General features: G+C 41.4%; 1 protein-coding gene across 5 annotated transcripts in view; it reads right to left on the bottom strand.

Moving 5' to 3' along the window:
* The window catches only part of GHR (growth hormone receptor), a 283,086-nt gene extending 261,577 nt beyond the window's left edge, over positions 1-21,509 (bottom strand). The window contains exons 1-4 of one of the 5 annotated variants that reach the window (XM_049708182.1): positions 21,048-21,509; positions 15,389-15,454; positions 14,159-14,258; positions 13,208-13,740 (exon numbers count right to left, since the gene is read on the bottom strand). The gene's annotated coding sequence lies outside the window, so the exon portion shown is untranslated. Of the gene's footprint in view, positions 1-13,207; positions 13,741-14,158; positions 14,259-15,388; positions 15,502-21,047 lie in introns of those variants that run through there. The other 4 variants (XM_049708184.1, XM_049708185.1, XM_049708183.1 and 1 more) reach the window with 4 other exon arrangements.
* Positions 21,510-26,317: the final 4,808 nt, after the last annotated feature.

Genomic DNA, 26,317 nt, shown 5'->3' on the forward strand with positions numbered 1-26,317 from the left:
TCCAGTGTTCCCCGTTCCCCTGAAGAAGACAAATACTGGGCAGTTTTCCATGGCGTCCCTCACACAATCATATCCATGTCAGCACGAAGTCCAGTCTACTTTCCCTCATAAATAAGTGGTATATCTATTAACCATAAGTAACAGTAAATCTCTCCACTTCTCCCCATCTTTATCACCACCACTCTGGCTCATGCTACCAACACCTCTGGCCTCCAACAGATTCAGAACACATCTCCCTGAACACCTCTGTCCACACCTCCTCCATCCATTCTTCATTATGGAGCGAAGTGACCTTCTTCAAACGCAAACCTGATTGTGTCACTATTTTGCTTCAAAACCTTCAATGGTTTTCTATTTCCCTTTCTACTGATAAAGACTACAGTGCGGCCTGCAAGACCATGTGAGATACAGTCCCTGCTTACTTCTCTGGCCTCTTCTTAGGCCATGCTCCTTGCTCTCTGGGCTCTAGCCACCCTGACTGTTTTCAGTTCTCAACAGTACTGGGTACCTTTCTGCCTCCTGTTCCCTCCGCCCAGATTGCTCTTCCTTCTTCCTCTTACTTCTACTCCTTTAGATCTCAAATAACTTCCTTTGAAAGCCTCCCCTAACCACCAAGCCCCAACCTGAATCATGTCTCCTTATACTTTGATTCCACAGTACTTAAAACTGTTTTTCCTTATACTTGGTTAATGTCCTCCTCCATTCTAGACCATGAACTCCTGTGAGGCAGAGGCTATGTCTGAGTTGCTTACCATATGATAGTATTCTAGTACCTAGTCTCCTGCTCTGCTGGGCAAAGTACAGACTGAATTAAGGAGTGGTTTGTGAGTGACTGAATGATAGTAATGATGGATCCTTATACTCAGCTATCAATATTCATCTTTATCCTCCCCTGCAGCACAAACCCAGAATCAAGGTCAAGCATAAACTTTCAAGTTCAGTTCAATATAAAAAGTATTTTTTAAATACTTTAAAATAGGCTGCATGGAGGAAAAAACATTGAAAGGGAAGGACTAGCAGGGTCTGATCTGGGTTCTCCAACGTAGGGAAGGAAAACCAGTACCTCTATATTCATTCTGAAAACCAAACAAGAACTAGCCATATCCACTTCATGAATGAATTCCTTAACTTACTTAAATCACTTACTTTGTAGATATATAAGAAAAAAATCACTTTCACATATTTTTTAAAAAGGCAAATAATTTAGGATCTCCCATAAGGATCTTAAAATGCTCCAAATTCAGAACCTATACATGTACTAAAACCAACACTAACCTATCCCTTCCAGCTCTCAGAGTCCATCTTTAAATAAGTTTACAGCACTATGTCCCAAAGTCTTATACAAATTCTTGGGCTTAAGCTCAAAAGATATTAATCAAAGTCCAAGTAATTTATTAAACTGCAAGTGGCCATAAAGCAGAGTTAATTCAATTTGGCAGGCAGAGCAAACCAAGACACGGCTTGACCTATGAGCTTTTAGGACCCCCTTTGAAAAGTTGAGTGAAATCACTAGGGAAGAGGTTAAAATTCAACTTTGTTTTATATCTCTCTTTAAATAATGTACAGTGCAAGCGTGCTCCTGACAATTTAAGATTTTGAGTGATAACTTACGAAACAAAATACTTCCTGAGTTTTCCCACAAGAATTTTTTAAAAGTTCAAAATGCTCTCTTCAACAATGTGGTTATTATTAATACCCTTCCTTTTAAATCATGGACTTTTAAGGCAGCTGTCCTTTGAATTACAAAATCCCAAATCCCAGGGAAGTCATTATAACTATTATGTTGACGGGGCATTAATATTTTACTACTCACATTTGGCAACTGTTCTTTTTCTGGAAAATTTCTCCTTGCTGGATCAATATTTCAAAATTTAAGATTTAATAAAATGAAGACAATTTATTTTTTTAATGATCAAGGCAGTGTTAGGCTGCCTTAGCTATCTATTACTGCATGACAAGTTAGCTCAAAATTTAGCGGTTTCAAACAACAAGCATTTATTATCTTACAGTCTAGGGGCAGGGACCTAGAAGAGGCTTCGCTGGCTCAGGGTCTTTCACAAGGTTGCAGTCAAGTTGTTGGCGGGGAGGGGACTGCAGTCATTCTGAGGTTGGACTGGTGCTGAAGGCTCCACCTCCAAGGTCACTCCTATGGTGGCTGCTGTCAAGAGGCTTCGGTTTCACATTGGCTGTTGGGTTGGGGGCCTGAGCTCTTCATTCCACACTGGCCATGGGACTCCCTCACTTTCTTTCCGGGTGGGCCTCTCCATAGGGCAGCTCAAAACATGGCTGTTGGTTTCCCCCAGCGTGAACGGTCCAAAAGACAGAGCAAGCAAGACAGAAGCCACAGTGTCTCTGAATGATTTAGTCTCTGAAGTTGCACATCTTCACTTCTACATTATTCTGTTCGTTAGTCACGAAGTCCAGCCCCCACTCCGAGGGAGGGAAACCTGGACTCCACCTCTTGATGGGAAGAGTATCAAAGAATTTGTGGACATATTTTTAAAACCACCACATAGGCAGTGGCTAGAAGCATGGGAGTTGGCCACATTCGGAATTAGGAAGAGCTGTGTTTGAATCTTGACCGTGCTACTTACAGCTGTGGGTCCTTGCATAAATTTAACTTCCCTATGTCATAGTTTCACCAAATGCAGAATCAGGTGGCTCATGGGGGTTTTGTGTGGGATTAAATAACATAACATGAAAAAAGGCCTTGGAATAGCCCCTGGTAATAGTAAGCACTTCCTTAATGTTGCCCATACAACAGTTATTGGTGAAGCAAACTATTGAGTGCCCACCGAGTAAAGAATACACAGTCCTTTGCCCTGTAGGAGCTTACAATCTCACTGTTACGGAAGTAAATCTGAAGTTAGACATAGAAAAGCTAATGTGACATAGAACAGCTAGTTTTTCCTCTAGAAATCCAAGGGCTTCCTAAAGAGAAGAAGTACTTCCTAAAGAGAAGTGGTCAGAAAAGCAGTCTAAACAAAATAAGGAAATATATAACGGTTTAAATATTTTTGTTTGCCTGCTTTTTTAAAGAACAGAGGCTGTTCCTTCAACTTAAACGTTCTCAAAAGTGTTGTATATACAACAGATGAAGGCACGGCACTCTGCGGGTGGGAAGCATGCAGTGCAGCCAGCTTGGCCCTCTGCTCTGGACACCCCAAGAGCCCTGAGGGGGCTTGCTGGAGCACAGTTTGTAAATCTGCATTAACAGATTGTGCCTGTATCACAAACACAAAGGTCAAAGGTCAAATGGTCCTTTGACCATTTGATTAAAGGTCATGATTTAAAACCATGCCAACCTAAGGTAGCCATTTAAGTAAACAGTTTCATACATGTGATCTGAAAGGTAATGCTTTTTCTCCTTTAAAAATGTGCAATGCTTTAAACATTAGAATCTGAAGGGATTACCTTTCAGTCAATCCCTGTTTATTCCTTCTAAGAAAACAAAGACCATTTTTACATGATTGTTTCTTTGTATCTTCTTAGAAGTTAGATCTCATTCTGAGCCAATAATTTGTGTTTTACATAGATTGTGTTATTAGATACTAACTCTAAGCTTCCAACAACTTGTAATCAAAGCAAAAATTAACAAAAACCTTAAAGCCTATTCTTTTCTGAATTTAGAATTAGAGGTTAGAGGAATTTAAGCATTGGTTAGCCTACATATCCATGTTGTTTATCTTCCCAGAGTCAAAGCTTGAATAATTTAAAAAAATTTCTTCTGAATTTTATGCCCCAAGTTCCAAGGCAACCAAGGGTAATTTTCATTTGGGCTATTGAAAGTATAAAGATCAGTCAAAGATTTCACTGAATATTCCATATCCCTCATGGAATATGTAAAAAAAAAAAAAAAAGGATAGTAACTATGGAAAGACTGAGAAATGGATGTTAACTATCCAGACTTAAGCACATTATAAAATAATAAAATATTTGAATGATTACACAACATCAATGCCTGCTCTATAGAGGTGCTTTGCTTCCAAGCCTATAATTGGGCCCTGGATCAAAACTTTATTATTAGAGCATGGGGTAACTTTCTGATGAGCTTTCCGGTCAATGTATGTGTATATCAAGATAACAGGTTTTACAATTATTAGTTAGGCTCTGAAAATGTTCCACAGATCCAAGGCTGACAGTTAATCCAGCTTACTAAGAAATATACCATGCATGTTTCATAATACAGTTTTGCCAAAGACTGCATGCCCATCAAAAGGCACCAAGGAGAGGGGATGGGCAAGTGGAGAAATAAAAATTTATTTAAAAAAATCATATTGTGTTATCCAGTGCAAGATGCCTGTCCCTTCCCCAACCATGCCCTCTCACCCCTAATAGGGCACACTGCCTAATTTCTAACGGCCAGCACCTGTATTTCTCTGCCTGAAGGTTCTCTCTTGCATCTCCAGATTGCTTTGCCCTCCTGAATGTTAGTGACCAGGAATTAGTGACTGATGGAAGTTGGTGGGTAAATTATTCCAACTCTTTCAACCTTGGGTGAGAAGGCTTAGGTGTGTGTTTTGCCTGGGCTCCCAAAATCTCTCCAGGAAGATGACAAACTCCAGTTGCCAATGACGGTAACTTGCTTCATAACACACCCTTTATTGGCTCCTTTCGCTTCCTTTTTTCACTTTCTCAAATAAACTTTTACCTGAATCCTTGTGTTATGGCTTTCTTCTGGGAGAAATCCAAACCGAGATGCTACTCATAACTATATTTGCTGATCAAGTGAAGTGGCTCTTGAATATATCAGTCTAAGGTCATTTATGGAGAGAGATTACAACTATCCTGGATTATCTTTGGTCCCTCACTCCATACCATGAGGAAATCTCACCAAATTATAAATACACTACGAATTGGCACATGAAAGTCATGCATTTTTGGACATGTGGAAGGAAAATAAATTTTTGGAAGAATGCTAACAAAACTTCCATTAACTACTTAAAATGCATTCATTCAACCAAAACTTACAAAGGATTTTCTATGGGATATAAAGTGAACAGAAAAGGTCACTACTATTAGGGAGCTTACATTTTTGTTGGTGGAGATGGACAAAAAAAGGAAAAATAAATTAATAAATAAGATAATATTAGATAGTGGTAAGTGCTGTGAAGAAACTAAAACAGGGTTATACAATAGCATGACCTAGTTGGGGAAAGGTTACTCTAGCTAGGGGTCAGAGAAGTCCTTTTGAGAAGGTGACATTTGAGCTGGGGCCTGAATTACAAAAGAGGACCAGTCCTACATGGATGCGTATGTGTATAAATGTGTGTACACACACACACACACACACACACACACATACAATCACACCTCCATCATATCACAGAGTCAGGCCTGAAGAGGATAATGTCCTTTCATAAAGTATTCTCTCTCTATCCTCCATAAAATACAGACCATGCAGTTATTAAAAATAGGAGGCTTACTTGTTAGATATGCATCCTAAAGTATAATATTTACATCTACAAAAGGAAAGGACAAGATGTCTGAGACTGCTTTAAAATACTCAGGGGCACAGTGGAAAGATGAAAGAAGATTAGCAAAATATTGATGACTCTGGAAGCTGAGTAATGGGTACCTGAGGCTCAAAATACTATTTTCTTTACTTTGTTTATGTAAAATTTCCCACAGTCAAAAGTATTTTTTTTAAATAAAATGTATATCAAAGATAGAGAATTCCCAAAGTTATAGAAATCCCACCTCACCAAATTTTCATCCACAAATTAGGAGTTCAAGCAGGAAAGGGTCCAGTGGAATCATGAAGGTGTAAAGAAAAACTCTGGACTTTGCAATGAGAAAGGAGGTTACAGGATACCCCTTCAATGGAATGCTGAGCTGGCAAACTGGATGTGTCTCCCCAGTCCTACTGAGTCCTACAGAAAAATTCAAAATGTCTCCGTCTTGCTTCAGATATTAAAAATTTCTAGATGTTTCCAAGGCCCTGAACAAGATCCACTTTGGGAAGCTGGCCATCAGGTTTGGGTGCCATCACTAATCTAAGGAGAAATATACCAAATTTGCATTACGAGCTGAGATCCCAGTTATCACCTGATCCTATCCACGTCCCTTTGTCCTCAACTCTCCACATACTTCTTGTCAACAATTCAATTTCTCTCTGTGTTTTACTACATACTAACGTCATTAATAAAATATTTATTGAATGTTTATTCTATGACAAGCAGAGTACTGTTTTGCCAATGTCCCTATTGGAAATAAGATGCTACACTGACTGCTGATAGGAAAGAAATCCTTCCTCTTCATTTTGCTGCTCTTTCTTTAATATTTCAGACTTGCTAGGTATAAAAATGGTGTCTTTTCTTCAGTCATCATCATCTTGTCCAGGGATTCTAGTATTTTCTTCTACTCCTTTGGGAAGAAGCCACTGTAGAGGTTTTGTCTTTAGGAATCTTTTCATTTCTCCTTCACATATGCTTTTCAAGGCTCTTCTTTACTTTGCTTTACCAAAGTGAGGTTTTCTGGGATAACAATAACATAGCTTGAAGATGTCCAAAGAAGCAGCTGATAGGGTGAAGCAGGATCATATGCCATCATCCTGACCAAGGACAAAGGCTGATTTCCTGACCGATAGCAATCAAAATTGGCAGTCTGACTGAAGACTCATCAGCCGTCATCAAACTTGAGATGAGCTGTTTTCTGCATCATGGTAGCACCTTCTATTTTAATGAGCATGGGGAGAGAACTATGTAAGACTCTGCTTTGTAATGGTCTCACTCTACTTTTTTTTTTATATGGCCACTCAAAGATAAAAAAAGATGGATGTGATGCTTACTATGATAAAGTACATTTTTTAAACAAGAAAAAAAAGAGAGCTTTTCTTTGTACCAGTGACTATCATATTTCTAATAAAATAAAGGAACAAAGAGGGATGCCTCTTTTAAGGTTTTTAATTATATACTACTTTAAATGTTTCATTCGATAAACAACTGAGGATACAATCAAGGAGTTATTATAGCAAATGTCTAGCATAGCAGGCTGTCCACCATAGATAAATACATCAAAGCACCTGTTCAATTTGCAAGCCCTTTTGGTTCTACTGCTGACTGAGGGATTTATCAGGGTGCTTTCTACCACCGGCGCCAAATCTCCATGAAGTGAGTGTTTTCCCTAGGATACACTTTCCACTTAGAAGCCCAGCCAGCTGGGGGATAGACTTATGTTTAAACGAATTCACAATATAAGAATAATAATTCACTGGGATTATAATGATATTCTTCTAAAGAAAACTGACTGAAGTCTAGTCAATAACAGAAGACGCAAGCCCTAATCAGAGCAGTAAACACATCTGGAAGTTTTAAGGACTCTGTAGAAGAAATTATCTACTGATTTTGGAATGGAATATTTGAAGGTAAGTTGAGATGCTAATCACACAGCCCAACAATTTCTGACAGAAATCACTGCCTTCCTATGAATCATTAGTAAGTGAAATTTGTGCCTGACCTAAGGCTTCATTTACCTATATTAAAAGGTAGTGAGAAACACCCAACAAAGAAGTCGAGACTAAACAATGACCCTCTCTGTCATCCTTCTTTTAAGGGTCTGGTACTCATCATGGAATTTTCTTTAGCTCAAAGCAAAAACAACAACAAAAGAAAAGCAACTACTTCAGAAAGACCTCCTGCTTCAGACCATGATGAGCTGTTACTGTTTAGAATGGGAGCTGGAAGCACAGATGTGATTACATTTTTATCTGTTTTACTTCATTGATTAAAAAAAAAATTAATGGTAAGGGAAAAGAATCAGCAAACACTATTTCCTGATGCTTATATTCAAAATTGTTGCGTATTGTTAAATAAGTGATATAAATTATAGCTTGACTGTCCAAAGCAGCCCACATTAATTCAACTAACACTCTTCCCACATGCTGTAATGCTATGTTTACAGCATTCAGCAGAGTGGAAAAATATAAAAATGAATAAAATTTATTTTCTGCTCTTGAAAAACCCACAGCCTAGCAAGGAAGACAGATATGTAAAAAGACCATGAAACTGGAAATGAATGAAATAGGTGTTCCCGCAGACATTCAAGCAAAGCCCCAAAAGAGCTGAGAGAAGAGAGAAATTCAATAATTTGATGGATTCAAACATAGCCCTGAAAAGAATCCTAAGAGGTCATCTTGTTTACTCCTCTTTTTTTGTTGTTGTTTATTTGTTATTAATGTGTAAGAAATATGAAACCCAAGAAATTCAGTAGTTTGCAACAATTACAAAGCCTGTTAGAGGCAGAGCTTAGAGGGGACCCAGGTTTCCTGACACCCTAGTTTACTATTATTTCACATGACGCCATCCTAACTTGCAGGTTTCTTATATCAAAGTTGAACTTTGGTTTAGAACTTATATGTCCAAATACTTATCAGTGGGTCTAGCAAACACCCACACAAACACACACACACACACACACACACACACACACACACACGTGCGCGCGAGGGGGACAGCACGGACAATTTCATCTAAGAGCACAAGACTCTCATTGGCCCCTTGTCCTGACTGAAGGTCTGTGCACACGGTAGGGCCTTCTGATAGGCCCAGATGTCAGTCTATATCACAGGTTGGTTTTCTCTCTTTGCCAAGAAGAAAGGGTCATTTCTTTCACATCCAGACTTGCTGAAATAAACAACACTGTCATCATCGTCAACCATAACCATTTCCTGCAGGAAGACAGAAGATTCTCATCTGTGTCAGATTCTCAGCTGGGAAACTCATAATTTAGTCAAGAAGCCTCAGATGGATACACAAAAGAGAAATCAATCATAACAGATAGGTGTCTAATGCGAAGTACAGGCCATAAATGCTACAGACTTTGTGTGGAAATGCCTCAGCCCCAGGCGGTAGGCCTTAGAATTCTCACAGAGGAGAAAAGTGAGTCTCAGAGGAGTTAATTTGCATGTTGGTGGTAAAGCTCAGACTCAAACTGAGCTCTGATGGGTCCCAAAGTGGTTGCCTTTGAAGCACACCCTCTCCCGTGTGTCCTGTATATACCAGCTTTGCTTCCTTACTCCAAGGAGAGGACTTGGTAAGTGAGGAGCATCAGGGAACTCCCTTAGGGCTGATGGCCAGATACACCTGCTCTAGACTTCCCTGCGGCATTGGCAAGCATTTACCTCCAGAGGAAGATGAGGTTGTTGACTCAGTTCATGTCCTGTATGGACACCTTAAATCCCAGTTTCCTGAAGAAGCGTTTCTGTCTGATGTACTTTCACCTCATTTATGGCCAGATGGCATAGTGTCTAGGACTTGGATAGAACAAGCCTTCAATAAATGCTGATTGCTAGTACTGACTCATGCTCATGGAAGCAGACACAATGAGTTCCATGAAAAGAATACCTCGCAATGTAGTCTCTACCTGTCTGTAACATGCAGTTGCAATTTGCTTGTCTTCAGAACATTCTACTTCTGCTGTTCTGGGGCTTGGTATTCCTTGATAGTAAGAAATTAGGTAGCTGTCTTCACTGCATGTAGAATTCTATTTACCTGCACAGTATTATACTTTCCACAGATTTATTGGGAGTTCAGGCATGAACAAATGTTTTGAAACTATCATCATAATGTTTTGACTGTGGATGATTAATAATCTGAAAAGAATGAGTTGTTTACAGGTTTGAAATTAGTGAACAGTGTAATGAGATGGCTAAAACAGCTCATGAATATTAAGCTGACTTAACAGATATAGAAAGTCCAGGACTAAGGATTTCACATCTCTGTTTTCAATGACGTACATTAGGAGGGATGGAGAGAATGTGGACTCGAGGCATCCTGGTCAGGGCAGAAAAGGGTGGCACCCCACAGTGGGTGAGGAACAGCTCCAAGAACAGGCAAAAAAGAATTCAGGAAGAAGGAGCATACTGTTTGTTTTCCAATACAGCACTTAAAGGGAAGAGAGATTAGATTCATTGTGTGTGGTTCCAGCAACTTAATACTAGGCCAGTGAGCAGAAGAAAGTGTTGATTCAGTACAGGCAGAACTCTCTAAACATAAATCTCCCCTAGAATGGACTGGCTAGTGAGGCAGCAGGATTTCCATCTGATTATTTCCAGGGAGAGGTAAGCTGGCCCACTAACATGGAGGGCTACTGAAGTGGAAGTTCTTGCCCCAGTAGGGAGTTACCTATAAAGTCGGTGATCATACTAATCAACCATGTTATTGAGTATATTGTTTCCATTATATTGCCCCGGGTTGAAAAAAAATCACTTGCCAAAAAGGCATCCTGTGTTGCCTTGTTTACCCAATTAGCCAAGGTCTGACTTCAGCCTTACCGAACTTCAGTTCTTATCAATTCAAGATTCAGAAAGTGATTACGTGATTTGAATACTCATATTATTTGTCACTACCACAGATATTATAGGGTTTTCTTTTTATTTATTTATTTATTTATTGTGTGGTATGTGGGCCTCTCACCATTGTGGCCTCTCCCATTACGGAGCACAGGCTCCGGACGTGCAGGCTCAGCGGCCATGGCTCACAGGCCCAGCCGCTCCGCGGCATGTGGGGTCCTCCCGGACCAGGGCACGAACCCGTGTCCCCTGCATCGGCAGGCGGACTCCCAACCACTGCACCACCAGGGAAGCCCAGGGTTTTCTTTTTTAAGAAGAAAAAGGGACGGTTTGTATGGACGCATGTGAACACACTAAAAAATAGAAGTTATTTTCATTATTGACATACTTTTAAAAAATGTCTTCCCTGAAAGTAAACCAAATCTCCAGAATTGTGCAATTTACCAGTGGAATGACCAGAGAAGCTTAAGATTAGCAGATTTAAAAAATATAACCCATGCCTTTTTTCTGAGCTAAACAATTTGCTGTGCCACATTCTCAGTGTATCACTCAGATTTATCTTTACATTAACAACGCTTACCAGCAGATAGCCAAAAAGGCTCACCAAGTTGGACCAACTTCAAGATTTGTTTCCATGCTGGGGTGCTTCACGCGATTAGAAGCAGAGTGCAGCTAGGGCTCATTTATTACATTATGCTATAAACATTTTGTCTTGAGCTAACAAGATACTCAACACAATTCCATAGGTTACCAAGCACCGTATACATCTGTTAACACAGGCACCAGAGATAGCACAGAAAAGACATCTAGAATCCATTTTTAAGAGGTTTATGATGCGAAGTCTGCTGTCTAAAAACTAACAATCAAAAACACAGCCCCAAACTCTGCCTAGAACAAATATTTGCAAGACAAAGTTATGCTCAGTTTGGAAAAAAATGCACTTGTGCCGTCGCTTTGTCAACGCATTTATAGATTTTCATTTCACACCTCTGCCCATTAAGTGTTGGTTTTCCATGCCATTCAGGAGACCCAAGCTATAATTTCACTGTGATATATTTACTCCAAAAGAAAAGCTGAATGTTGACTCGCCAACTTTCCTTAGACTCATGTGAAGCAAAAAGTTTACGAGGGTGGAAGAAGATGAGAGATGGGACATACTTAAGCTACGAATGAAGTTTTCCAGTGGTCTCTGGACTTAAAACACATCCTTCCAGCTCCATCTAAAGTCCATCTGAAGGGAAATCACGAATGGCCAGACCCCTTGAAATCTAATCTGGGAACACTGAGCTTTGTTTTTCTCAAAAGGAAGAAGAATCCTCAATCACAGAAAAGATGGAACCAACAATTCTGTCTACTAAATCATTTTTTTTATTTCGTTCCTATCCAGCATTTTAATTTCTGGAAATGTTTCAATACTATAGACCTCCAAGGTCTATACCCTGGCACCCCAGAGAGGAGGACTTCCAGGATGACACCACCTGCTCAGGTGAGGAAAGATGAGTGCCTTCCCAGGCACACACACCAGGGAGTCTAAACACCCCAGAGGCTGTGCACAACAGTACCCTGGGAATCTCAGATCCACGGATCCAACCTGGGTCCGCGTCGCCGGGCTTCGGAACCCACACATTAACACGTCTCCTAGACCCTCCGTCCTCCTATGCAGGTCTCCTGAGAGCTCCAGAAACCTCCACCTCCAGACTTTCGAAGGCAAAGGGATTAGTATTTTAAAGTCCGTGGTACTTAAATCCTGTACAGAAACTCCTGAGACTTCCCAACCCTCTGGCCTCCTGTTACCTTTCCCCGTCCCTTCCAAGGTCTCCCGGCGGCACAAACAGGCGGGCGGCACCTCTCTGGCCTCCTCCCCCCAACCCCCCTGCACACCCTACTGGCTCAGACTCCGACACGCCCCCCCAGGCGCACACACGCGCGCACACACACCGCGCGCACACACACCGCGCGAACGTACACCCATTCAGCCCACTGACCCTGCACCGGGCCACCCACTCCCACAGCATGACCCCAGCAGGCGTACCCCCCGCTCAGGCTCATATATAAAGCACTTACCCCAAAACAGACTTCCCTGTGCACCCGCAAGTGGGTGGCCCTGCCCAGCACCCTCTGCGCGCCGCCGGAGTCTTCTCCCCAGACCCGTCGCTACCCCACTCACCCGCGCGGCTCTCTTGCCTCGCGCAATTCTGTCAAAACTTTAAGCCTGGTTGATTTCATAACCACGAGTGTGTTCAGGGCTGGAGGAGTTCGGCTCGCCACGATCTCCACCCACCCCAGCTCATGGGGACTGGTGGCCGTGACTCTAACTGACCCCAGCTCCGCTGGTGCCAATGCGCGGCTGCAGTCCGCAGAAACGCGCAAGGGTGGTGCGCTTTGGGAAGGAGCGCGCGGCGTAGAGGCGCACAGCCGAACAACCTCCCCTCTCCTCCCGCGGCGCAGCTAGGGACCTCTCCCCGCTTAGCAGCGAAGCCTCAGCAGTTCCTGCCCCAGCCCGGCTGGCTGATGATGTCAAACAGAAACAGTAGCAAAACTTCTAAGACTTTAACAAAACTGGCTTCGGAGGAAGCCCCTCCAGGCACCGCAAACGCGGGTGGGAGCAGGCGCCAGCGTGGGATGGTTCGCCTGTCACCCCCAACTCCCTGACGCCCCCACCCACTTACACATACACACACGCACACATTCAGAGCGTGGATCGGGTTACAACTACCCACCAGCAGAAAACAACTTCTTGGTGAAGAGGAGGGGAGCAGTGCCAACCCCCAAGTCACCAGGACAAAAATTATCCGTGTAAATACATAAGACAGATCCCCACTTTCATAAACAACTGGCGTCCCAGGCTCCACTCCCAGGCCCCCCGACACAACATGGGGAAAATCAGAGCCCGATTCCGGAGCTCCCTTCCAGTACCTCCGAGCCTCGCCTCCGGAGAGACAGAGCGGTTCGCGGCCGCGCTGGGGCCGAGGGCGCGGGGCCCTCCGGCCTGCGCGGCCCCAGCCCGGGGTCCTCGCCGCTGCCTCGGCTCAGCAGCAGCAGCCGCCGCCGCCGCCGCTGCTGCAGCAGCCGCCGCTGCTGCCGCCGCCGCCGCTCCCTAGACCGCCTCCTCTTCCCATGGCTGCGCCCTGCTTGGCAGCTCCCGGGCTGTCAGGCTTGGGGAGGGGGAGGGGAGGGGTGAAACGGGAAGGGAGGATGGGAGGGGAGGGGAGGGGTGAGAACCGGCGGGCGCCGTTCACTAGGGGTCACGCCGCGCCCGGCCCGCCGCCCTCGGGACCCAGGCTGCCGCAGCCAGGGGAAGCGGGAGCTCAGGGCGGCTGGTTCGAGACCCGCTGGGGAGGCGCCGAGCGCAGTTCGGACCGAGCACTCCGCGGAACTGGGATGAAGCGTTCCCCGGCGAGGAGTTGGAGTTGGTGCGTGTCACTCTCATCTGGGCTGCGCGGCTCCTCCTAGAGGAAAATATTGGTAGTTGCAGGACACTTCCTTCCTCTCCGCCCACCCCTGTTCCCAAAAAGAAGGCAGGACCTAAAAGAACCTAAATGCAATCAACAAATTCAAGGGAACGCTTACAGAAAGGTTAGCTTTCTGCTGGAATGGGGGCGGGGGGGGGGTAGGGACGGGGGGAAACGGACAAGACAGCTTGGAAAACGTAACTGGCAAACCAAACTTTGCCTCTTTACACCTGCAACCAATTTCCAAACTCCTGCTCCCTGGGGCATGGTGAAAAGATAGTTAAAGGACCTTACTTCAGAGGTTAGAAAACAGAGGCAAGAGAGATGAAGTAATTTACCAAGGACACGAGGCATGTTAGAATAGGGGTATGTCCAGAAACTGGAGCACAGGGAAGCAGGGTGTCCAGACACAGACCTCGGCCTGAGAACTGTACTTGTGTGTGACCTAGGGAACGTGGTTTTTAAATGTCTTGCGCTGGACATCTGTCAAATACGGGCCTGCCCACCTCATTCCACTGCAGTGAAAAGAAAGTGAGAGAAGAAGCTGTCAAAGTGCTTCAGAAAGTCAGTATCGTTCTGCATAAGCCTGTCATTTTGTTAAAGCATCAAACTCCCAGTCACCACATGCTTTTCTAAGTAGAAAGTTCAAAAGTCCAGTTCCAGGTTGTCTGAGGTCTGACAGAGCAGCCCATCATGCTATCTTTTTACTATTTACTTTATTACTGACAGCCAGTTGTAACGTCATTTATTTAACAGATTCGGCTTACTAAATGACATTTTTTTTACAGGGTTCCCAGACACAAAGCCAAATTTATACCCGGAGAGAAATGTTTAAGCAACAACTTAAAGAAACCAAGCTTCTTAGCACTAGAATAAAAAATCCCCAGGGCATGGAAAATAGCACAGGTATGCCAAGACTTGGGAAGGAGCATAGTACCAAAGACTTCGGGCAGCAGATGTCACATAAGATACCCTTCTTTTTAAAGGAATCCAAGAAGTGGAAAATTCTGTTCCTTAGAGTCTTTTCTGGTGCTCAGCTGTGGCTCAACAACCCAACTGTTCAAGGCAAAGACACCCAGAATGAAAGGAGGGGGAAAGATTCTAGTAGGGGTGTGGACCACACTGTCCCATCCTGAGGCAGGAGGCAGGATGGGTGTTGATCTTGAACTGGTCCTGCTCTAGCTGTATCCCACTCAACTATAATGAGGCTTCCTTTCCCTAAGAACCACCCCTAATCCCTTGATTTCTGGGGTTCCATGCTTTGCTAGAGCAGTAGGAGTGCTTACCAATGTCTGGAGTTTTTAAAAGGGGAATTGCCCACATAGAGAGAGATTAGGGCACAGGCAGGCAGAACACCTGCTGGGTGGTCAGTACTGCCAAGCTGGCTGAAAGGGCAGCACTGGAGACCACGAATGCTGACTCCACTCCTTCTGAGATGAACTTCCAATTTGGCCTTTCAGACTCTGACACTGCCAAATTCTCTCTTTATACCCCTTCTGTGCCTTCTCATTCTTGCCCGCCCCCCTCACCCTCAAGCTCAGAGAATCTTCTAGCAGGTGCCAGAGGGACTCACAAAATATTTTCTAAGTTCTATTGTTTATACCCTGAGATGATTTCAGGGCCATGCTTAGCAAAGAAAGATTACCTTCTTTCTTCCTCTGGGTTCACCTGGAGCCTTCATTCTGTGAGACAGGGAAGCTGACTGCTCTGTCTTTGGGAGAAAGGTCATCATGCACAGAAAACATTGGTTAATATAAAAAATTATGGGGAGGTTGGCGGCGTGAACACAGCCTGCAGGGCGTTAGTGCACCGCGGCTAGCCGGGAGAGAGTCCGGGGAAAAGTCTGGACCTGCCGAAGAGGCAAGAGACTTTTACGTCCCTCTTTGTTTCCTGGTGCACGAGGAGAGGGGATTAAGAACGCTGCTTGAGAGAGCTCCAGGGACGGGCGCGAGCCGCGGCTAAAAGTGCGGAGCCCAGAGACAGACATGAGATGCTAAGGCCGCTGCTGCCGCCACCAGGAGGCCTGTGTGCGAACACAGGTCACTAGCCACACGCCCTTCCGGGGAGCCTGTGCAGCCCGCCACTGCCAGGGTCCCGGGATCCAGGGACAACTCGCCCGGGAGATCGCGCGGCGCGCCTCAGGCTGCAACGTCACGCCGGCCTCTGCCGCTGCAGGCCCGCCCCACACTCCGTGACCCTCCCTACCCCCCCCCCCCCCCCCCCCCCGGCCTGAGTGAGCCAGAGCCTCCGAATCAGCGGCTCCTTTAACCCCGTCCTGTCTGAGCAAAGAACAGACGCCCTCCGGCGACCTACACGCACAGGCGGGGCCAAATCCAAAGCTGAGCCCCTGGGAGCTGTGAGAACAAAGAAGAGAAAGGGAAATCTCTCCCAGCAGCCTCAGAAGCAGCGGATTAAAGCTCCACAATCAACTTGATATACCCTGCATCTGTGGAATACCTGAATAGTCAACGAATCATCCCAAATTAAGGAGCCCTGTGGATGAAAGGCTCTTGGTGCTGCAGCCAGGAGTCAGTGCTGTGCCTCTGAGGTGGGAGAGCCAACTTCAGGACACTGGTCCACAAGAGGCCTCCCAGCTGCACATAATATCAAACAGCAAAAATCTCCGAGAGATCTCCATCTCAACGCCAGCACCCAGCTTCACTCAACGACCAGCAAGCTACAGTGCTGGACATCCTATGCCAAACAACTAGCAAGACACGAACACAACCCCACCCATTAGCAGAGAGGCTGCCCAAAATCATAATAAGTCTACAGACACCCCAAAACACACCACCAGACGTGGACCTGCCCACCAGAAAGACAAGATCCAGCCTCATCCACCAGAACACAGGCACTAGTACCCTCCACCAGGAAGCCGACACAACCCACTGAACCAACCTTAGCCACTGGGGACAGACACAAAAAACAACAGGAACTACGAACCTTCAGCCTGCAAAAAAGGAGACCACAAACACAGTAAGATAAGCAAAACGAAAAGACAGAAAAACACACAGCAGATGAAGGAGCAAGATAAAAACCCACCAGACCTAACAAATGAAGAGGAAATAGGCAGTCTACCTGAAAAAGAATTCAGAATAATGATAGTAAGGTTGATCCGAAATCTTGGAGATAGAATGGACAATAGAATGGACAAAATGCAAGAATCAGTTAACAAGGACCTAGAAGAACTAAAGATGAAACAGGCAACGATGAACAACACAATAAATGAAATTAAAAGTACTCTAGATGGGATCAATAGCAGAATAACTGAGGCAGAAGAACGGATAAGTGACCTGGAAGATAAAATAGTGGAAATAACTACTGCAGAGCAGAATAAAGAAAAAAGAATGAAAAGAACTGAGGACAGTCTCAGAGACCTCTGGGACAACATTAAACGCACCAACATTCGAATTATAGGGGTTCCAGAAGAAGAAGAGAAAAAGAAAGGGACTGAGAAAATATTTGAAGAGATTATAGTTGAAAACTTCCCTAATATGGGAAAGGAAATAGTTAATCAAGTCCAGGAAGCACAGAGAGTCCCATACAGGATAAATCCAAGGAGAAATACGCCAAGACACATATTAATCAAACTGTCAAAAATTAAATACAAAGAAAATATATTAAAAGCAGCAAGGGAAAAACAACAAATAACACACAAGGGAATCCCCATAAGGTTAACAGCTGATCTTTCAGCAGAAACTCTGCAAGCCAGAAGGGAGTGGCAGGACATATTGAAAGTGTTGAAGGAGAAAAACCTGCAACCAAGATTACTCTACCCAGCAAGGATCTCATTCAGATTTGATGGAGAAATTAAAACCTTTACAGACAAGCAAAAGCTGAGAGAGTTCAGCACCACCAAACCAGCTCTACAACAACTGCTAAAGGAACTTCTCTAGGCAAGAAACACAAAAGAAGGAAAAGACCTACAATAACAAACCCCAAACAATTAAGAAAATGGGAATGGGAACACACATATCGATAATTACCTTAAATGTAAATGGACTAAATGCTCCCACCAAAAGACACAGATTGGCTGAATGGATACAAAAACAAGACCCATATATTTGCTGTCTACAAGAGACCCACTTCAGACCTAGAGACACATACAGACTGAAAGTAAGGGGATGGAAAAAGGTATTTCATGCAAATGGAAACCAAAAGAAAGCTGGAGTAGCAATTCTCATATAAGTTATATATATATATATATATATATATATATATATATATATGTAGTTTGCTTGAGTGCAGTGTTTTTTGTTTTCTGTACTGAATTCATTAGCATGGGTCGGTATAAAATTTAGCATAGGTCAATATGTAATTTGTAAACTAATAAGGTCTTAAAAGTGAGGAATTAAGTCTTTTAAATTTAATTATTTATTGCAAAGAGCAGAATAGCATACATAAACAGGTGCCTAAGGAAAACTTGTATTCTAATATGGAACTCTCATGAACACCTTTTTTTTTTCTTCTAACGGTATGATAGTAGGCCATTTGATTATTTTTATGGCTTTAACTTTACAACAATGAAATATTCGTAAATTTTAAAAAGTATTTTTCTTTATTTGATGCGGGTGGGATACTGGAGAAATGAAAGGTCAAACATCTATTGAGGAATCCATACTTGTCTATATATTGTGTACTTTTATTTCAAGAACTGATTTAAAATTCCTAAAAGGATGCTATAATAAGTTATTATGCCATTTTACAGACTGAATTAAGTGAATTTCAGGGAGGTATGAAACTTGCCTAAGGCTATCCAGCTACCAAGCGGTATAAGTGAGAATTAAATCCAGGTATACCTATAAAAAAAAATTAAAAAAAAAAAAAAAAAAAAAGAAGGCGAGGGCAGCACCAGGGTATGGGGTTGTTAGTTTTATAGGGGTGAGTAATTTCATACGCTGATGAGTGGGAGGAGTATTCCAGCTATTTTGGGGAAGGGGTGGGGATTTCTAGGAATTGAGCCACCGCCCACTTTTTGACCTTTATGGTCATCCTTGGAACTGTCGTGGCACCTGTGGGTGTGTCGCTTAGCTTGCTGATGTGTTACAATGAGTGTATACTGAGGCTCAAGGTCTAGTGGAAGTAGACTCGTCCGCCATCTTGGACCTATTTTGTTCTAATCAGTTTATGTTGTGTCCTCGGGCTATGTAATTCTTTTAAAGGTTGTGCCCTGCCCCCTTTCCTCCTGTTTCATATTGAATATATAATATTTACCAGAGTATGTTTTAATAATTAATACATGATATATTGTATAATTAATTTATATATCATATATATAATGATATCTATAGGTATTTGTTCTAATAAGTCATTAAAAATAAATGAATATTAAAAAAATAAAATAAAAAAAAATTATGGAACTAGACATAAATTTGCAACTTACATGAAAGGCAGTCCTTTTTAAGCCCCATGAATAGAGATCCTCTGATCTCATATATGATCATGTATAGGTCTATAGTAGAATTTGCCTCTTTATATTTTCCAGATTATGAGGGAGAATGTATCAGGTACTGAATTAACTAACTTGCTACAAGTTAAGGCATGCCAGAGTACATTTACCTCATGAAATGTGAAACTGTACTTACCATTCCTTCCCTGCTGCCTGGAGACCATATAGGGAAATTCTCCTTAACCTTCAAATTCCAGCTCAATTGTTTAGTGCCTGGCTTTTCCCAAAGGTGGAATTAATTAATTAACTATCCCTGCATCTGCATCCTCATGAATCTTTATACCTACTTGTATTAAATATTTCAGTTTTTACTAATATGTATACTTTTCCCATTAATTATGAGACCTCTGAGGGAGGCACTATATATTCTGAGTATCTGTACCTAAAATGTCTACGTTGGTGCCCAGCAAATGGTACGATGCCCAATAAATGCTTAACCAAATTGAATGAAAATGTAGAACTTCCAAATTTGTATCTCAAACCCAGATCTTTATACAGAGCTCTGAACTGCCATCCTCCACATTTTCTCACACTCCACATTCAAAATCGGGTCACTTCCTGACCCCTCCATGCCTAACATCTGGTCCGAACCACCATGGTCTTTCACCTGAATTACTGCTGTAGTCTCTCAAACTCCTACTGGTCCTGTTTTCCTGGGGGATCCAAACTAATACAATATTTACTGGTAAAACTAGTAAGATTCTAGAAATAAAGCACACCTACTTTAAAGGATTTTTGAAACTAACACTGAATTCCCATCCACTAGGTTCTTACGACAAATATTGAAGACCCTGCACCATGACAGATTTGTTCTATGAACGTAAGATGCCTCAGGGAACAAAACTTACATGGCACGTTTACAAAGGCCTTGCCCTCATGGGGCTTACATTCTATTTGGGAGAGGCAGTGAACAATAATAAACATAATAAATAGGTAAATCACTGAAGTGCTGCTCAGAGGAAACTATAGTAGGATAAGGGTTTCAGGAAAGCCAGGTAACGGGTGGAAGAATGCTGGGAATTCCTTCCTTGCCCAGGACTCAGGGCATATTGTGGAGTTGAGCATGTGATGCTGTGAACACCCTGGAGGAGCACCCTTAACGCTCCCCACCCCTGTCCCCAGCCCTCACCCTCAATTGCCTTGGTTGAGAGGATGGCAGGGGAATCATGAAGGGAAGAAAACAGCTGAGGAATGTATTCATCTTTTCTTTCCTCTATTGAAAGGCAACAGGGGAAAAACTATTTCATGATCTGGAAATTCTTAGCCAAGACTTATGAGGAGGTCCCAGAGCCAGAATTAAAGCTTAAAATCACCATTTATTTTATGAATTTCAAAAAAATTGGTATTTCGATTCAGAGCTCTTAAAAACTAAAAGGAATATGATTGCCTGGACTCTCTCTAGTGGACTCAGAACCACCCCCAGAAAAGCTCAGGACCTGGGCAACGCCATCCATGTGCAGCCAGTGGATGGAAAGGAGCCAAACAAGATAGGTCTCAACAGAGACTCATGAATGAATGTTTCCCTTTAAATGACTTAAGTGTAAAAATTTAAAAAAAATTTAATATTTTGAGATTATTTTCTCTATCCTCCCACCAAATGCAAAAGCTTGTTTGTAAAAAGCATCTGATAGATGGTCCTCCAGCTTCTGTCTGGATAATTATATTGATGAGTAAGCCATTAGCTCCCTCATTGGGAACCGAGTTCCATTTTGTGACTGCACCATTTGTTAAGAGTACTTTAGCCAGAATCTGCTATTCTATTATTTATACCTGATCTTATCTCTAGAGCACATAGGGAAAATTTAGAAATTTAAATTTGCTTTTTTTCATGAGACACACTTTCCACATGTCTCACCATAAGTTATCTCTCCTCCAGGCCAAACACATGCAGGTCTTCCCACTACTGCTCATGTGATGAGGTTTCCAGATCCTACACCATGCTGGACCTCCACCTTAGTATACACTCCAATTCATCAAAATCCTTCATAAATTGCTGTTCCCAGTATCAAATTCAATCCCATTATGGTCACCACAAGATAGAGGAGGGCCATGAGGTTCCAACTAGGTGTTCTGGAGTAATGGAAATGGCAGAAGCCTTGAAGTCCAGTAGATGTGGTGGGAGCCCCCAGCTCTGATCCAACTTCCATCTGTTGTCAGTCAGCCTACACTCCAAGGAAGTGAATTTAGCAACCTTACCATGATCAGGGCATTTCCATCCCTTCTTTTCTTTCACATTCGATCCTTTCCTACTTTTTATCTTCACATATTACGTGGTTCTTTCCTTCTATCCTCTTTATTTTTAAAAGAGGTGGGACTATAAAAGCAAAAAAAAGATGTGCATGAGAAAGGGATCTGAGCAGGTATGAAAAAGTTTTTCATAGCAATTTTTATAGAAATTAGGCACACAGAGTATTTCCAACTACTAAATAAACTATCAGTCTAGTTTGCTAATCAGACTTCTCCAGGGAATAATGAAAACCCAAGAGGAAGAATACTGAACGCTTTGCATACAAAAGGAACCGACCTGCCTACCACCCATTGTCTACCCAGTGAAACCAGGAAAGGTCAGCTGAGGGGAGGAACTGCTGGAGAACTCCTTGAGGAGAGCGAGGGCTTGCAGGGTAACAGAACTTTACTCAAGGTCCCTGGCCCTCTGCAGCACTTGCTGAACCAGGTGAAGGCTGAGATGTGTTAACCAGAGGAACTCACAATATCTTGGATAAAAGAATTTGAGAGCTAAGTCAATAGGTCTCAACTGTTGTAGGCAAATAATAAATCAGAATGTCTGTTTAAATTAAATTTGCTTCATAAATTTTTTTCTCCTACGTTTTCCTAACACTATAGAGTATTCCGAGCACATTCACAGCAATTATGTCAATTTTTCTTCACAGCAGTCCCATGAGGAAGGTGTGATTATCCTCTATCAGTGAGGAAGCTGGTTAAAGAAGTAAAGCAACTGGACCAAATCATGCAATTAGATAGTTATAGGAGTTGGATGGGAACCCAGAGCCTTTCTGGGTCAAGTCCGTTCTTGGGACTCCTCCACAGCTTCTCCAGTTATCCATGCCAACCATTTTGTCTATCTTCTGTTTTTAAACCATTAGGTTTACTGTAAATACATCGACTGTTTCACTTACGTTTGTAACTCACGAAGAAGTTAATAAACATTTTAAACCACATTTGCATGCCTGATGCCTGATGGGTGTTGATTCCAAAATGAAAATCATCAAAACGTAGAGCCTGTTTTTTTCCCCTTTAGAGCACTCTCCAGAAATAAGTTTGCAGAAATAAACAGCATTAGTAACTTTCAGTTATTGAAAGTGGTCATAATAGGACTGGTGGAATCAGCAGCCCAATTTTTGTGGCATGAATCAAGGTCATCAAAGTTTCCTCTAATAAAATTCCCCACTGTCTTCTCACACTGCTGTACCCCAGATTTGTCTTTCTGGGCATGCAATTCCAATGTCAAAATCTCTTCTTTTGGTTAAGGCTTCGTTTGTAGAACGGTCTTGTCAAAATTCAAATATTTATTTAAGATGAGCCACAAATTAATTTATGAGAAACTATTTACACATTCACAGGGATGAATTAAGTGCTTATAATTTTTAAAACAAAGTAGTTGCTTAATTTATGGTTTTCCCCAAGAATTCCATACTTTGAAGGAGATTGTGTACCAAGTATAAGTTCACTTATATTCCCATTTTCATTAATCTCTTTATATAAATACAAAATTGAGCTGCAGATCACTGTGAGATAAAATTGGGTTAACATAGTTTCACTCAGTGGGCAGGAATTTGGTGTTTCATGTTTCCTATCTGGCTTTATTATGGGTAATGTGTATTTTGCATTAGAAGAAAGTGATTATACACAGATATAGATACATCATAATATAATATATGTTTACATATATTCTAGAATTTTAATTTTAAAACATAGCATATTCCCATGGTAAAAAAAATGAACACAAAAGAATATAGAATGAAAATTTATTTGCAACAGATAAGACAGAAGAAAGAATTAACCTATAAAGGGCTCTTAAAAACTGATTTCTAAAAAATGGACAAGTTACCCAATAGAAAAATAGACATTTCAAAGATAATTAAGAAGAGACAATTCACAGAAAAATAGAAAAATTAAAATAATTATAAACATGAAAAGATGCTCAAATTTATTCACTGCTAAAAGTGTAAATCAAAACAATAAAAAACTTTTTTTTTTAATCTATCATACTGGAAAAGATAAAACATGTTAATAATATGCACTATTAGTCAGGGTGTGGGGACAAAGACATTCTTATTCAATGTTGATTGAGAATGTAAATAGGCAAAATTGATTTTCAGGATCATTTGGCATGTTGATAAAGTTTTAAATGCATGTATTTTTTCACCCAGAAATTCCACTTTTAGAGGTATATACTTATAAACTCACAAAATTTTGCTAAATTATATGAATGAAGGCAATTTAAAAATGATTCTATATTGTTTATCTTTTGACTTTGGTATATTGTTTTGGTAAAATGGTATATTGTTTCTATGAAAAGACATTTAATTTTTACATGGTCATATTCATCCATTTGCTCATCACAGCTATTATTTATTACCTTACATAGTTAACTCTGCCTTGAGATCAGCCCAAATACCACCACTTTTCATTTGAAGAAACCCAACCAAGAGAGCATTCATTCACTTACTCAGAATGAGAGTAGAGATTTGATCTCAGTTCTAACTGACTTCAAAGCCTATGATATTTCACCTCATTACACTCAATCTTGAAAAGATGGAAAGACTGAAACCTTGAAAGTAACTTGGGGATCGCCACCACTGTTTTAATTCTTATCAATTTGGGGACCACCAGGTGGGAGGAAGGATTCTTAGCTGCTGATGCATAGTTCTCCTTAGTGTAGTCACTTATTCCACCTCTTAGTTTTTGGTATATAAAATATGCACCCAAATCTTTCTCAAACTTAGAATGTTGGAATAAATAAAATCACATTTCCATATTTGGCAATTTGTCTCTGAAGGTGATAACGTTTTCAGTGATTTCCAAATGGGGAATTAGCACATCAAAAAGATTGATAAAATAGATAATCAATAAGGACCTACTGTATAGCACAGGGAAGTCTACCCAATATTCTATAATAACCTATATGGGAAAAGAATCTGAAAAAGAATGGATATATGTATATGTATGACGTAACCACTTTTCTGTACAACTGAAACTAACAAAACATTGTAAGTCAACTATACCCCAATATAAAATAAAAATTAAATTAAAAAAAGAGATAACATCTAGAATGGCAAGTACATGAGGAAAGGCACACTCCCATATAATGATGGTAATGTATGGTTAGTAACATTTTCAAAAGACAATTTGGCAACATATATAAAAATTTAAATTCTGCATACCCTTTGAACCATCGATTCTACTTCTGGGATTGTCCAACAGTAATGTCTACCTGAGTAAAAAGACATATGGACAATGATATTTATTCCATATTTAATAGCAATACAGACAACTTAATGACAAAATACTCCGTAGTATAATCAATTAAATCAAAAGTTTATACAATGGAGTGGGATGCAAATATACAAAGAATGAGATAGACCAGTCTTCACTGATATGGGCTGCTGTTAGTGATCTATTATTAAATAAAAATAGTTGCAGAAAACTAAAGTATGAACCAACTTTTGTAAGAATGCATAGCAAAAGATCTGGGTTACCCCTAGAGAGGGGATATGGGAAAGGGCAAGTGGGGAAAGGTGAATATTCACTCTGTATTTCATATAGTATTGTGTACTGTTTGAATTTTCTAGTGAGTTTAAAACTTTCACAAATTCAGTCTTTATATAGTTTTGATTTTTTAGATTTTTTTTCAGTGAGCAAAGACAACTTCTGTAATTTTTTTAAAAGCAATGATTTTTTATAAAGGTGAAAGTAATACAACTGCTTTGGTTTAAGAAACAGGTAGTATAGCCAAACTAAGTCAACTACTTTGACTCAGACTAAGGTTGAAAACTGTCTTCCATTAACAACATAAAGAAATTGATTAGAGAGTTTTACTTTCAATAAGAATTGTTTACATTAAAATTTGGTGAGAGAGTAGCACTGACATACATACACCACCGAATGTAAAATAGATAGCTAGTGGGAAGCAGCTGCATAGCACAGGGAGATCAGCTTGGAGCTTTGTGACCACCTAGAGGGGTGGGATAGGGAGGGTGGGAGGGAGACGCAGGAGGGAGGGGATATGGGAATATATGTATACATATAGCTGATTCGCTTTGTTATACAGCAGAAACTAACACAACATGGTAAAGCAATTACACTCCAATAAAGATGTTAAAAAAAAAAAAGGAAAAAAATTGGCATCGTTATTAACCCAACTTTCTTGAGAGGTCTTAAAACCATTCAAGCAAAAATGACTCACAGAGAATGATGGTTATGATAAAAATCCCCATAAGGCCTCCCTTCCCATAGGCTTAATACAGACCCAACTTATTTGTATATTCTGAAGAAAGGAAGAGTTCACAGTGGGCTAAGGCTGGTCACTCATTCCAGCTCCCACTATAATCAGTTCCTTTTATTTCTTCTGAGTGTTGGCACTCCATCTCTGTGCCCAGCAGATTATGGTCTTAGCACAAGTCAGGGAGGAGACGTGCATTCTTTCCTGGGGAGGAGTTGTTAGACTTCTTGGCACATCCTAGGTTAAGGTTGGATTATGCTATCATGAAAAGAGTTTAGCTCAGGAGGTAATCTGTACTTTGTTAATTTATCTGGTCGCAGAATTTACTAAGGAAAAACTCTGTAATTCTTGCTCCCTGGTGGATTTCAAAGAAGACATGATAGCTTTTCTGCTTGAATGCTCTGCATATGATGTGCTTTGTGATACATTTCTACCCAAATGAAGGGTTTTAGTTAGAAGCTGGAGATGATTCTTTTAAAAATAGAAATTCTAAATATGCCAGAAAAGAGGCTGGTCTGGCCAGGCCTGGGGATGGTGTTAGTGTAGTTTAGATTCAGAAGTTATGAAATTGGTGGAAACACTTCTGGGTCATTGCAGTGAGAGGTTTAGCAGTGTTGTACAGAGCAAAGCCTAACAGGCTATGGTTTGTTTCTTCTCAGATT

The sequence above is a fragment of the Orcinus orca genome, chromosome 3 (assembly GCF_937001465.1).
Source record: "Orcinus orca chromosome 3, mOrcOrc1.1, whole genome shotgun sequence".
Taxonomy (NCBI): domain Eukaryota; kingdom Metazoa; phylum Chordata; class Mammalia; order Artiodactyla; family Delphinidae; genus Orcinus; species Orcinus orca.